A 12,614-nucleotide genomic window follows, 5' to 3' on the forward strand; every position below is an offset into this window, starting at 1 on the left:
TTGTTTTGGACATAAGCATTCTTTTGTGGTGTTAAGTTCAAAATAGGTTGAAGCTCGCGAAAAGAAGAAGTCGACGTTTTGAAGATGTCTTTTTGTTTATCAACAAAAGATTCAATATTATCATTTAAAAGGTGATTTAAATTATTTAAAATTTCACTGCCATGTAACACCTTTCCATTAAAAATCCTTTTTCTTTTTACTGCTCGTTTTGTTCTTGCTTTAACTCTATCTACTTTTACCATGTTAAAAAACTTTTAAAAAATTTATTTCTCTTGCGATAAAAATTGAGCTGAAACTAAACTTGAAAACTAATTTTTCTTACTAATAGCTTTATAAATCTAACAAGAAGCTCTTTAAATCTAACAAGAACCCAAATAAGATTTTTAGTTGCGAATTTTATCTAAGTTTTCATTGCATAAGAAGTCATTTATTGAGGTGTACTACAAGACGTAAATTTATATTTTTTGAAAAAAGGCATTGTTACTACTTAAAAAATGCAAAATTTTGATACTTAGAGTAATTTTTAAACATAGCCACTACGATTTTTGAAATCCTTATATATTAATGTATCTAAAACAGTTAAAAAATTTTTTTTTGAATTTTTGAAATTTTTTGGGGGTGTATCCCCCTTAAAAGCTTCGACAAATTAATGAGGGTTCCATTTATCGTATATGCCGACTTTGAAAGTTTTATCAAACCGATAGACTCGTGCGAACAAAATCCAGACCAGTCTTACACAAAAAAGTTTCAAAGACACGTTCCGAGTTCCTTTTCCTATTTCATCAAATGTTTTGACGAAACCATTTAGGATGATGAACCGTCCATTTCCGAATCCTCAAGCGAGAACGACGACGTTGCCCAATTTTTTGTTGAAAGTTTGGAAAAAGAAATAAAAGAAATTTTTGGAGAAATCAAGAAAAATAATATGGTTTTGACAAAAGAGGACAAAAATAATTTCAAATCCGCAACAGTTTGCCTCATTTGCGAAGAAAAAATTCTCGATAAAGAAAAAGTGCAAGAGCACTGTCATTTTACTGGAAAATATCGAGGAGCTGCGCACAACGATTGCAATAAAAAACACTAAATTCCAAAATTCATTCCTGTCGTTTTTCACAATTTGTCGGGTTACGACACCCATTTGTTTATCAAAAAATTGGGAGGAGAAATAACCTGCATTCCATGCAACGAGGAAAAGTACATCAGTTTCTCGAAAAAAAACAAAGTGGGAGATTACATTAGGAAAGATGGAAAACCCAAAGAAAAAAAAATTGAATTGAGGTTCATCGACAGTATTAAATTCCTTTTATACGGTTTGGATAAAATGTCAAAAGATTTAAAGCCAGAACAGTTCAAAAACCTCGCAAAACATTTTGAAGGAGCAAAAATTTGATTTGCTTTGTAAAAAAGGCGTGTACCCTTACGATTGGGTGAACTCATTCGATAAATTTCAAGAAACGCAATTGCCGCCGAAAGAAGCATTTTTCTCAAAACTTAACCACGAGGGAATAAGCGACGAAAAATACGCGCATGCGCAAACGGTTTGGAACGCGTTTAAATGCAAAACGTTCAGAGATTATCACGATTTGTACAACGTGTCGGACGTTTTGATTCTGGCGGGTGTCTTTGAAAATTTCAGGAACGTTTGCATGAAACATTACAAGCTCGACCCCGCCTGGTATTACACTTCTCCCCGGGTTGGCTTTGGACGCTTGTTTGAAAAAGACAAAAACAAAATTGGAATTGTTGAGCAACCCCGACATGCTTCGCATGGTTCAAAAAGGAACCCGTGGAGGAATCAGCATGATTTCAAACCGGCATGGAAAATCGAACAACAAATACATGGGCGACTCGTACGATCCATACCAACCGTCTAAATTTATCCAATACTTGGACGCCAACAACTTGTACGGATTGGCCATGAGCAAACCTCTTCCCACTCACGGTTTCGAATGGATGACAGAAGATGAACTGTCCGATTGGAAATCGATTCCGTGCATTTTGGAGGTTGATTTGGGTTATCCGGAAAGCCTTCACGACGAACAAAACGATTGCCCTCTGGCTCCTGAGAGAATGAAAATTGAAAAAGTGGAAAAACTCGTTCCAAATTTAAACGACAAAAAGAATTATGTCATCCACTGCGAAAACCTAAAATTGTACGAACTATTGGGAATGAAAATTTTAATGATGCACAGAGGCATGAAATTTGAGGAACGGGATTGGATGAAATCTTACATTGTCCTCAACACCAATTTGAGAACGCAAGCCACCAACGAATTTGAGATGGAATTTTTCAAACTGATGAACAATTCGGTGTTTGGAAAAACCATGGAAAACATTGAAAAGCGAGTGGACGTTAGACTGGCAACAAAAATGGAAAAAGCAATAAAATTAGCGGCAAAACCAAATTATGACAGGCATACGATTTTCGACGAAAACATGATTGCCGTTCACATGAAAAGAACACATGTTTTTTACAACAAACCAGTTTATTTGGGAATGTCCATCTTGGATTTGAGCAAGACTTTAATGTTTGAATTCCACTACGACTACATCAAGAAAAAATATCCCGACAAAGCAAAATTGTTGATGACGGACACACAGTGTTATAAAATGGGTTCTAACCTTGACTTTCTGACCCGAGAAGACCCTTTTGTGGAATGATAGCGCACACTATGGGGATCACTTGGATATAAGTATTAAAATCAGATTACAACGTCCTGGCAAGTTATTGATGTTTAAATTTTCTGAATTTATTGATTACACACACATTCGAAATGACAGCTTGTTTTGCATTTTTACAGTAAGATATAATTTTAAATTCAAGTAAACAAACATACTGTAGCATAAAGAGCATTATGTTTTATGAAAACATTAAAAAAAGTTGAAAAATTAAAAGATATCAAGAAGATAAGCTTCCTTTATTACCAAACAAATATAATATTTTTTTATTCTTCTGTTTTTCTGTTTAACTTTTCATAAAAATTATTTTTAACTGTGAAAATAAGACAGTTTTCGAATTTCGGGAAAATTTCGGGAAAATAAAAATTTCGGGAAAAGGCATGATTTATTTACTTTATTCACGAGAGCAAAACTGCGCACATCTAATTTTACAAAAAAATGCCGAATACAGCAAAAAACAACCAAGACTGCAGGAAAACTGTCTGTTTTCTTTGCTTCAGTAAATGTCAGAGGGAACTGACACCTTTCCTAAAAGAAAAATGCCAAACAATACTCAATGAGAGGATCGATTTTAGTAATGACAAAGTTCCACTTGGAATTTGTGAAAAGTGTCGTTCTTGTTTAAGAAGAAAGGATTCTGGAGAACACATCAATCTCCCATCACTTTACAATTTTGAGACTATAAAAACTCGACCTCAAACTAGAGACACACAATGTGACTGTTTGATTTGTTCTGTTGGAAAACTGAGAAATAATAGTCAACAGAAAACTCAGCTTTTGCAGAGCTCAGCACAAAATACTCCATCTTCAACTGTCCAAAAACGATGCTCTGACTGTTTTTCAATTATTGGAAGAGGATTACCTCATCATTGCACAAAGGGCACTTTGCGAAATAACCTTGTTGCTGTTGCAACCAAGGATCCTGTTGCATCTGAACGAGTTGCTGCTCTTGTTGTTTCAAGTAAGGATTCTTCTCCACATGGCACTGTTCGATTGAGTCAACCACAAGGTGGAAGAATGCTTCCAATAATGCCAGGTAAAAGTTTAACTTTCATGAAAAGATATTTTAGAAATTTCCAAATTAAACAATATCTGCATTTATTTTAGGTTCCTCATCAGCTAGAAAACTATTTCCTCCAAACCCATCAATTAGTATAAAAGAACTTGTTCAAGTTCAGGCAAACACAGGGCTTTCAAAAAATGGCATCAAGAGACTAGCTGCTACAATTAATCAGTCAACTTCACAACATATTGTTGAGAAAAACTATGCTGTAAAATTTGATGCAGTTAGTAAGCAGCTTTCTCACGAGTTCATCGATTAAAGATCATGCTGGATGTGGAAGGACTGTCATTCATTGCAAGGACTTCAAAGAGCTTAAGAATGAACTCATTTCTATGAGAAGCACATCAAACAATCATATTGTGAAAGTTGGAATTGACGGTGGGGGAGGATTCCTGAAAGTAAGCCTTGGAATTATTGAATTAAATCGTGAACCTAACACTCCCCCAGCAAAACTCAATTGCACAAACAAGTTTTTCAAGGACACTGGAGTTAAGCGGCAACTTATTATTGCTGTCTCTGAGGACCTGCAAGAAAACTACTCAAATGTGTCTCAAATTTTCGAATTGATTAATATGAGAGACCAAGATTTTGTTTTGTCCTGTGACCTAAAACTGGCAAATATAATTTGTGGTCTCCAAGCACACTCAAGTGCACACCCCTGCACCTGGTGTGAGTCAAGTGCAAAGGACCTTTTAAATCAAGGAAAATTAAGAACTTTCCAATCTCTTGATCAGAATGTCTCACTTTTCAATGCAGCAGGATCAAACATCAAAAGAGCTCGTGATTACATGAATGTTGTTCATTCTCCTGTATATGATCTTGCTGGTGGCACATTAGATTTGGACTTCATACCGCCAATGGAGTTGCATCTCCTTATTGGTGTTTTCAATCATCTCTTTGCTGCCCTACTAAAAGTTTTCCCTCAAGGAACTCTTTGGACTGATTCACTGCACATTAAACAACAGCCTTATCATGGAGGGCATTTTGCAGGAAATGAGTGCAGGAAGCTGCTAAAAAATATTGATCTTCTTCAATCTATTGTCGAGAAACACTCATGCTATGCTGCAATACCATTAGTTGATGTATTTCGAAAATTCAATGCAGTAGTGTCTGCCTGTTTTGGATGCGTTCTTGATCCAAGTTATGTACAAAAAATTGAAGCTTTCAGAGTGGCTATGTGGCACTGCAAAATGTTTCTGTGACACCCAAGGTTCATGCTGTATTTTTTCATGTGAAAGATTTCATTGACAAACACGGCCAAGCTCTCGGACTTTACTCAGAACAAGCAACAGAGGCAATGCATCACAACTTTCAAGTGCATTGGCAAAGGTACAAACGACCTAACCATCATCCTGAATACAGTAAAAAGTTGCAATGCTGCCTTGTGGACTTTAATAGTAAACATTGCTTGTGAAAAGAGCCATTTTAGAATGATTTTTTCTTGTATTAGAATATTTATTTTAAAGCATAATTTTCATTTCAGATACACAATAAACTCTCAGAATATGTCTTTTTGTTTCCCTAGTTCATATTTATTGGAATAACCTATATTTTGTACTATATTCTGTCGGTTTTTGACGGAAAACTCGAAAATTATGGTTTATGTCGGTTAAAACTGAAATTTGGCTTCTAAAAAAAAAAAAAAAAAAAAAAAAAAAAAAAAAAAATTTTGTCGGTAAAATTTGTTTTTTTCATTTTCACACACACACACACCCCCACGTCTTTGTCGTTCAGTACGGCCCTGTCAATAACTTGCCAGGACGTTGTAATCTGATTTTAATACTTATATCCAAGTGATCCCCATTGTGTGGGCTATCATTCCACAAAAGGGTTTTCTCGGGTTAGAAAGTCAAGGTTAGAACCCATTTTATAACACTGTGGACACGGACTCGCTGGTTTACAAAATGAGAACGGACAATTTTTACAAAGACATTTCCGACGATGTGGAAAGCAAATTCGACACGAGTGATTTTAGCAAAAGCCATCCAGCCATTCAAAGCGTTGGTTTCAAAGTTTGCTTAAACAAAAAGGTCATTGGGATGTTCAAAGACGAAACCGGAGGAAAACAGATTGAAGAGTTTGTTGGCCTCCGGTCAAAATTGTACTCTTACAAAATACATCAAGAAAAAAAAGAAAAAAAAATGCAAAAAATGCAAAGGTATCAAAACAAAGGTCATCGAAAAATACATTACCCACGACGATTTCAAAAAATGTCTCGAAACCAAAAAAGAAAAAGGAAACAAATTGAACGTCATCCGGTCCCATTTGTATGACATTTACACGGAAGAAATAAACAAAGTCTCTCTCAGCTCTGATGACGACAAAAGAATCATTTTGGAAGATGGAATACACACATTGGCTAATGGTCACTACAAATTGAAAAAACCATAGCAAGAGGGGGAACCATAGCAAGAGGGGGAATCAGAGCAAGAGGGGGAATCAGAGCAAGAGGGGGAATCAGAGCAAGAGGGGGAACCAGAGCAAGAGGGGAAGTCAAAAGTAAACGGTTGATCGCAGAGTGCAGAAAAATAATCGCAGAAAACAAAGAAATTTCAAGTAAGTCAAAAATGTTGATCGCAGAGTGCAGAGAGATAATCGTAGAGTCCAAAAGGCGAAAAAAAGTTCAGCTTTTACTCTTACGCCCAACCTCCTCTGATCGAGCTCGTCGAATATTTAAAAAGCCCCGTCTTTTACAACAGTGAAAGGGTTCTATTTGGAAACACGTCTTTTTGCGGTCACTTCTGCCTTTACGTCTTGAAAAAATGCGAAGAGGGAAACAGCTTTCAAGACGTCGTCAACACCCTTTGGTGACCGCAAATCGAATTTTAAAAAATTTCGCCCATTTAAAAAATGATTGACTAATTCAACAGAAGCGAATTCAGCGTTTGTTTCGACAATCTTGCAGCGGACTCAACAAGCAACGTTTATATTAAAACGGACGGATCCAGCACGATTACTGCAGATTTGGATTTCAATTTAAACAAAATCATTAATTTGGCAGAACCGACCAACTCACACGACGCCGCCACAAAAAATTACGTGGACACGCATTCGTCGGGAGGAACTGGCACGGTGATTGGAGCTGCGGACTTAGATTTAAATTTTCACAAAGCGATCATTTTGAACGAACCGACAAATCTTCACGACGCCGCCACAAAATATTACGTCGACGTCAGCCCAAGCATGTGTGTTAAAACAGACGGGTCGAGCACGATCACGGGAATCATTGACATGAACTCTCACAAGTTGATCAACGTTTCCGATCCAACCAACTTAAAAAACGCTGCGACAAAAGGATATGTGGACACCAAATTCGCTTACAATAATATTTCTTATGTCGACAGCTACATGACGTCGCACAAATTAGTCAATTTAGCCGAGCCTATTTCGGCTTCGGACTCAACCACAAAAAATTACGTGGACACGCATTCAGGAGGAACCTCAGTGGGAACGGCAAATTTGGATTTGAATTCCCATAAATTGATCAACGTGCTCAATCAAACAAACGGGCAAGACAGGGCGACAAAAAGTTACGCAGACGTTTTGTCGCAAAAATCCAATTTTTTAGGATTTGTTCCCAATTCAAGCTTTTCATCCTTGGGGTTAAAGTCTCAAATTGTGGCAGGATCAACCACCGCACCAGTCTTCAGCTTCGTAGACTGCGTTGGAGTTTTGAGAAGGTTATGGCTGGCATTTTACGGAACAGTCGGAGGAGGATTTGCCGTTCCTGGGCAAACACTCATTCAAATACTAGCTGACGAAGAGCTTGTAGTCGGAAATAGTTCAATAACCACGGAAGGAATAGGAATAAACACCACTGTCCTTGCTTGCGACTTACTCTTTTCCCCTCTCGGAGGGCCTTTTTACGCCGACTCTTTGCAAGGTTGCAACGTTTACAGCTCCACTTCCTTGGGAGGATATTTCACGCTCGACTTTCCGTTTGCAACAAACCTAACCATCAAATTGGTCAATAATAATACTGCTGCAATCACTTACTGGATTCAACCCTTCATTTCCACATTTACCACCATCCCTCCTCTCCTTTCCTCCATTAAATTGTACTCGGCGACGTTCAGGTACCTCAACACCGCTTACGGAAACGAATTTGTTTTGCTGAACACAATGGAAAAGGAAATGGCGTTTTTCTAAAATACATCAGGATGCACATCATTGGAGCATCTGGAAACTGGTGGGAATCCAGAGTCAGAATGTACGACGGAAATGCATCTCCAGGCAACGGCACTGTCCTCAGTCCATGGACACCTTACAATGCAAACAATTACAACACTTTCCCAGTTATGACGCCAGCAGCAAATACATCTTTTGATCGTCTGGATTGGAAGATTTTTACTTGTCCTCTTGGAACGGATCAAATTTGACTTCCTTTAACAACAAATCGACCGGGCTGCTGTACCAATCCACCGCCTCCATCGGCTCCACCACCACCATTTCCTTTTACAGAAATTTTGCAGAGTCTGACTCCATGCCCAGCGTCGCAGCTGGCAGAAGGCTCTTCGTCACGCTCAACTCTGGCAACGCGCAAGTCGGTCAATCCAGAAGCTTTTACCTTCTTCTCGGACAAGCATATTATTACGCCTAATTCTCAAGCGTTAAAAAAGAAATGCGTCGGGCAAGATTTAAACACCTTTACAACAATTAAAAAGTTTTTTTTCATTACGCATTATCACGTCATGAAAAAAAAATGTTTTGTCATCGGAATTTTTTTTTTTTTTTTAAATTTTTTTTGAAATTTTTTTTTGCATATTTTTTTTGAATATTTTTTTTGAATATTTTTTTTTAATATTTTTTTTTTTTTAATATTTTTTTTAGAAAATCATTTTTTTTGTCCCAGAAAATTTTTACCCCGCGATTATCAAAATTTTCACAACGAAGATGAAAAAATGATTTTGTCCCTGAACTCCCTTTTTCTAGTAGTAAAACCCATAACCTTAGAACAGTGTTGGTAGCGTTGTTTGTTTTAAGCTAGTGACAACTATTTTAAATGTAACAGTTTCAATTAAATCCTAAAACTCCATAGACCTTTACGAAAAATTCTTGTTTTTTATTTGAAATTCTTTACTTGAGCCAAAAAGTTGATTGATGGAAAACCTGCGTTTTGTTTCTTTTTTACTGCAAGTTTTAATCATTGACTGAAAGTATTCATCAAAACTCTCCCATTGACAACAAATAGTTACAAAAGCTCTGGAAAAGTAAAATTACTTTTTGCTTTAAAAAAATAAAGTCATTAAATATTCTCAAGCATCAATAAAGTTTTTGGGTGGTTTTAAGAACTGGTTTAATAAAGTCCACACTGAGAGTAGCCAAGATGGATTTTAATTGAAAAAAGCTCAAGCTTTAGTTGAAAAAATGTTTGTTGCTCGAGTTGTATATGCCTAATATCTCTCAGTACTCACGATCTAAATATGGCAAAGTTCAGTAAAAAAGTAACTCCTAATTCGGCACAGAAACACAGACCCAATAAGCGTTTTAATATAAAGTTAGAATGAGTTATCTATTAGCTTTAAACTGCAAATAAGATTAGTTTTTTGTGAAGTTAAAATTTTTAGAGGAAAAATGTTACATATTTTTCAATTTTTGAATGAGCAAAAGAATATGTAAAAAGTCTGCATTTTAATGAAAACGGATCCGACAGACCGCGCGGATTAAAGAGATTGCTATAAGTTGTAAGGTAGCAACTGAGTGTTAATAAGCTCAAGAAGTTTTAAGAAGAAGGTTCTACTAATTGTGTGTGCTGTCGTTGCTTTTGTGAGCGCAAACAGTAAGTCAGACCGACGTTTTACTTACCGTGTTTGGTTAAAAGAGCTGAAAGTTTGAGTAAAAGACTTTGAAACACGAAAACGCCTTTTTTCTTGTCACCGTTATACTTTTCGGATTGCCATTAGATTTGGTATGCCGAACACGCTTAATTTTTTCTTTAGCTTTTCAATTTCCTTTTCATACACAAGTAAAGAAATTTTTTTGTAGATATTGTAAATAAACAATGACTAAAGAATGAACTTGTGAAAGACATTGAAGCTGAAATTTAAAAAAAAATTCTTTCAGATGATAATGACGAAGTGGAGGAAGATGATGATATCTTCGGTGATTTTTATATAAATAAAACTTTTATCTTTATAAACTTAGTAATCTAGTATTATATACATAAAAAATAGAAAGTAAAACCTTCTGTTGCTTAAGTCCTTGAATTCCATTTAGATTTAGGAGAACGTCGCGTGAAAGATTTGTTCACTATTCCAGGAGTTAATATCCCGAGCGTGAGTGTGCCAGGTAACCCTTCAATCAGAATTCGTATCCCTGGAATTAGACGTCTTGGAAAAAAATAAATACGACTGTATATTTAAAAACTTATTATTTTTCTGAATATAAATAATACTTTTTTAATATTCCGATGATGTTAGAAAGTTTTATGCATTCGTTTTTGTTTTGAGCACTTGGTTATTTTCTTCAAAAAGCTCTAAACGATACGAAATATAAGAACTAGAGTGTGTAGTTACCAAGTTTAACTATAAACAATCGCTTAATGATTAACTTGCCTATATTCATATACAAAGCTATTGTTTGCATCGAACTGAGTGCACCAAAAAGAAAGATGTCTCTAACCATTATTCACTTTTAGCGCCATCAGCGTTTTCGTCTTGTGTTGAAGACATAAAAAAGCAAATAACGCGGTGATTGCTGCTTTAGAAAGGAAAATAAAATTCTAAAAGGTCTGCTAACGAATCTTCTTTTAAAGGGTTGGAGTCAGAGATCGAATAATGAGGATTACCAAAGACAAAGTTGTTTTATCGCTTGCCATTATTTTTACTTCTATCATGAGAAGGTGGAGCGTTTTTAAACACACTCTGCGGTTCTCACTTTTCTCAACAGAAATGCTAGAAACTTGAGAACCGTAAGAGTGTTCGTGTGATGTTCTTGAACAACCAAAACTAGTATTTCTAGTGGTAAAACTAAAAGATGCCTAAAAACAATGAAAAAGGAAATCTAGTGAAATTAAAGAAGCAGACAAATTTATCAGAAAGTAAAGAACAAAACCATGGCAAAAAAATGGTAAAGCTAAGTTTATTATGAAGCGAAAAGTAAATTTTGCAGTTCAGTGCACTTACAAATTACTCGAGCAGATGTATTTTCAGTTTGATAACAAGGGTTATAGATTTGCCTGGATTTTAGATGTCACATACCGATATGTAGCAGTAACTACCGATATGTAGCAGTATTATACTAATATTATAGATATCTAATAAGTTAAGTTTACGCCGACGTCGGCCGCCCGTTGTAGTGCCGTGCTGTCTTGCGAATCGTATTTATATCGGCCCGTTTATTTGCAAGTTGAAGGCGGTTAAAAAGCGGACCGATGGCGGAAAACCGCTTACTTTTTAACAGCGTTCGGTTGTCGGCAATGCAATGTTGGTACGATTGCGGTTCAATATAGGACCTTTAGTTGTTTGTAATACCATTTCTAGAGATATAATTACGATATTACAAATTTCCATTTCTAGAGATATAATTACGATATTACAAATTACATTAAAGTCATAATGAAATTGTTAACAAAATATAATATACAAGAAATTGGCAGGTTAGTGTTTAATTTGTGTTTGCTAATCGATTTTTAACTCATTAAATATAAGCAGTTTATTTTGATATCTGCAGTGATAGATTAGGCCATGTTTATCATCATTCCGATCAGATGCAATTTATAGTAGGCAAGTCATTTCGTGGTAAAAATCACTTTATGTTACTTTACTCGTCTGCAGATTTCTAATATTGCCCTGAAAACAGACACAGATATATTATCATAATATAGCAATGAGACATTTAAGAGATATTGCAATGAATATATTACAAAAAATACTATGTAACACTATACTTACACAATATAACACAATAGAACACTAGCCTTCTCAGGCTTTACATGCGTCTTTTGAAGGTACAAGCTTTTACCTAGAAATTCCTTTTTCATGTATGCCTACATGATAAATACAAATATAGTTTGCATGTTGAACATAGTTTTTCACTGTACAAACAAAAGCATAACTTAATGTAATAAGCTATGAAAATTCCCTTAAAAAATAAAAAAGCTATAAAAGTGGTGAATAACTGGCATACTGATTCCATACAAATTGTTAAGGGTTGTAAATAAGTATATGAAACAGTTTTTTTTCATAAAATAAATTACCAGCAAGCATATAAAGAACAAAAGTGATTTTCTTGCACATTACTAAAATTTGTTGATTTAGTTGGTTACTAAACCTTTACTTATTTTTCGTTAAAAAAATTGCACTATGTATTTTTGAAATTTTATATCCTAGAGTTTTTATAGTGAAAGAATGTTTGTAAACAAAGCAAGTTTTATTGCTCAAACTGCATAGATTTTTGAATTAAAAAAGGAAGCATCTGCTAGACAATTTAAAGAGTATCTTTTCGATGAAAATTTTTTTGAATAAAAAGTTAAATTATCTACACTCTGTAAAAAATGTCTGAAACATCACCGTTTCTTTTTATTCTGTCATTTTCTGAAAAAGAGTACACTCTTTTTAAAAAAAAATGCATAACAGTATATAATAATAGCATATCATAGTATAATAGTCTGTGATAGTATTATATTATATAATAGCTGTATTTAAATAATACCATTTCTTAAGGTAAATACTATATTTTGATACAAAAGAATCAAAATATCTGATGCATATATATATCTATATATATCTATATATATCTATATATATATCTATATATATATATATATATATATATATATATATACACTGCAGGCCAAAAGTTTCCGGACACTTGATATTTTTTATATAAAAAGCTAAAATCTATCCTTTATCATTAAATTAAACAATAATAT

General features: G+C 34.9%; 1 pseudogene; it reads left to right on the top strand.

Annotated features, from left to right (window-relative positions):
* The first annotated feature begins 3,117 nt into the window (after positions 1-3,117).
* LOC149881504 (uncharacterized) lies at positions 3,118-5,204 on the top strand (annotated as a pseudogene).
* The last annotated feature ends 7,410 nt before the right edge of the window (positions 5,205-12,614 follow it).

This window comes from Hydra viridissima, unplaced genomic scaffold, assembly GCF_058129835.1.
Source record: "Hydra viridissima isolate aposymbiotic clone 2 unplaced genomic scaffold, HvirCarnegie_v1 scaffold_12, whole genome shotgun sequence".
In the NCBI taxonomy this organism is placed as follows: domain Eukaryota; kingdom Metazoa; phylum Cnidaria; class Hydrozoa; order Anthoathecata; family Hydridae; genus Hydra; species Hydra viridissima.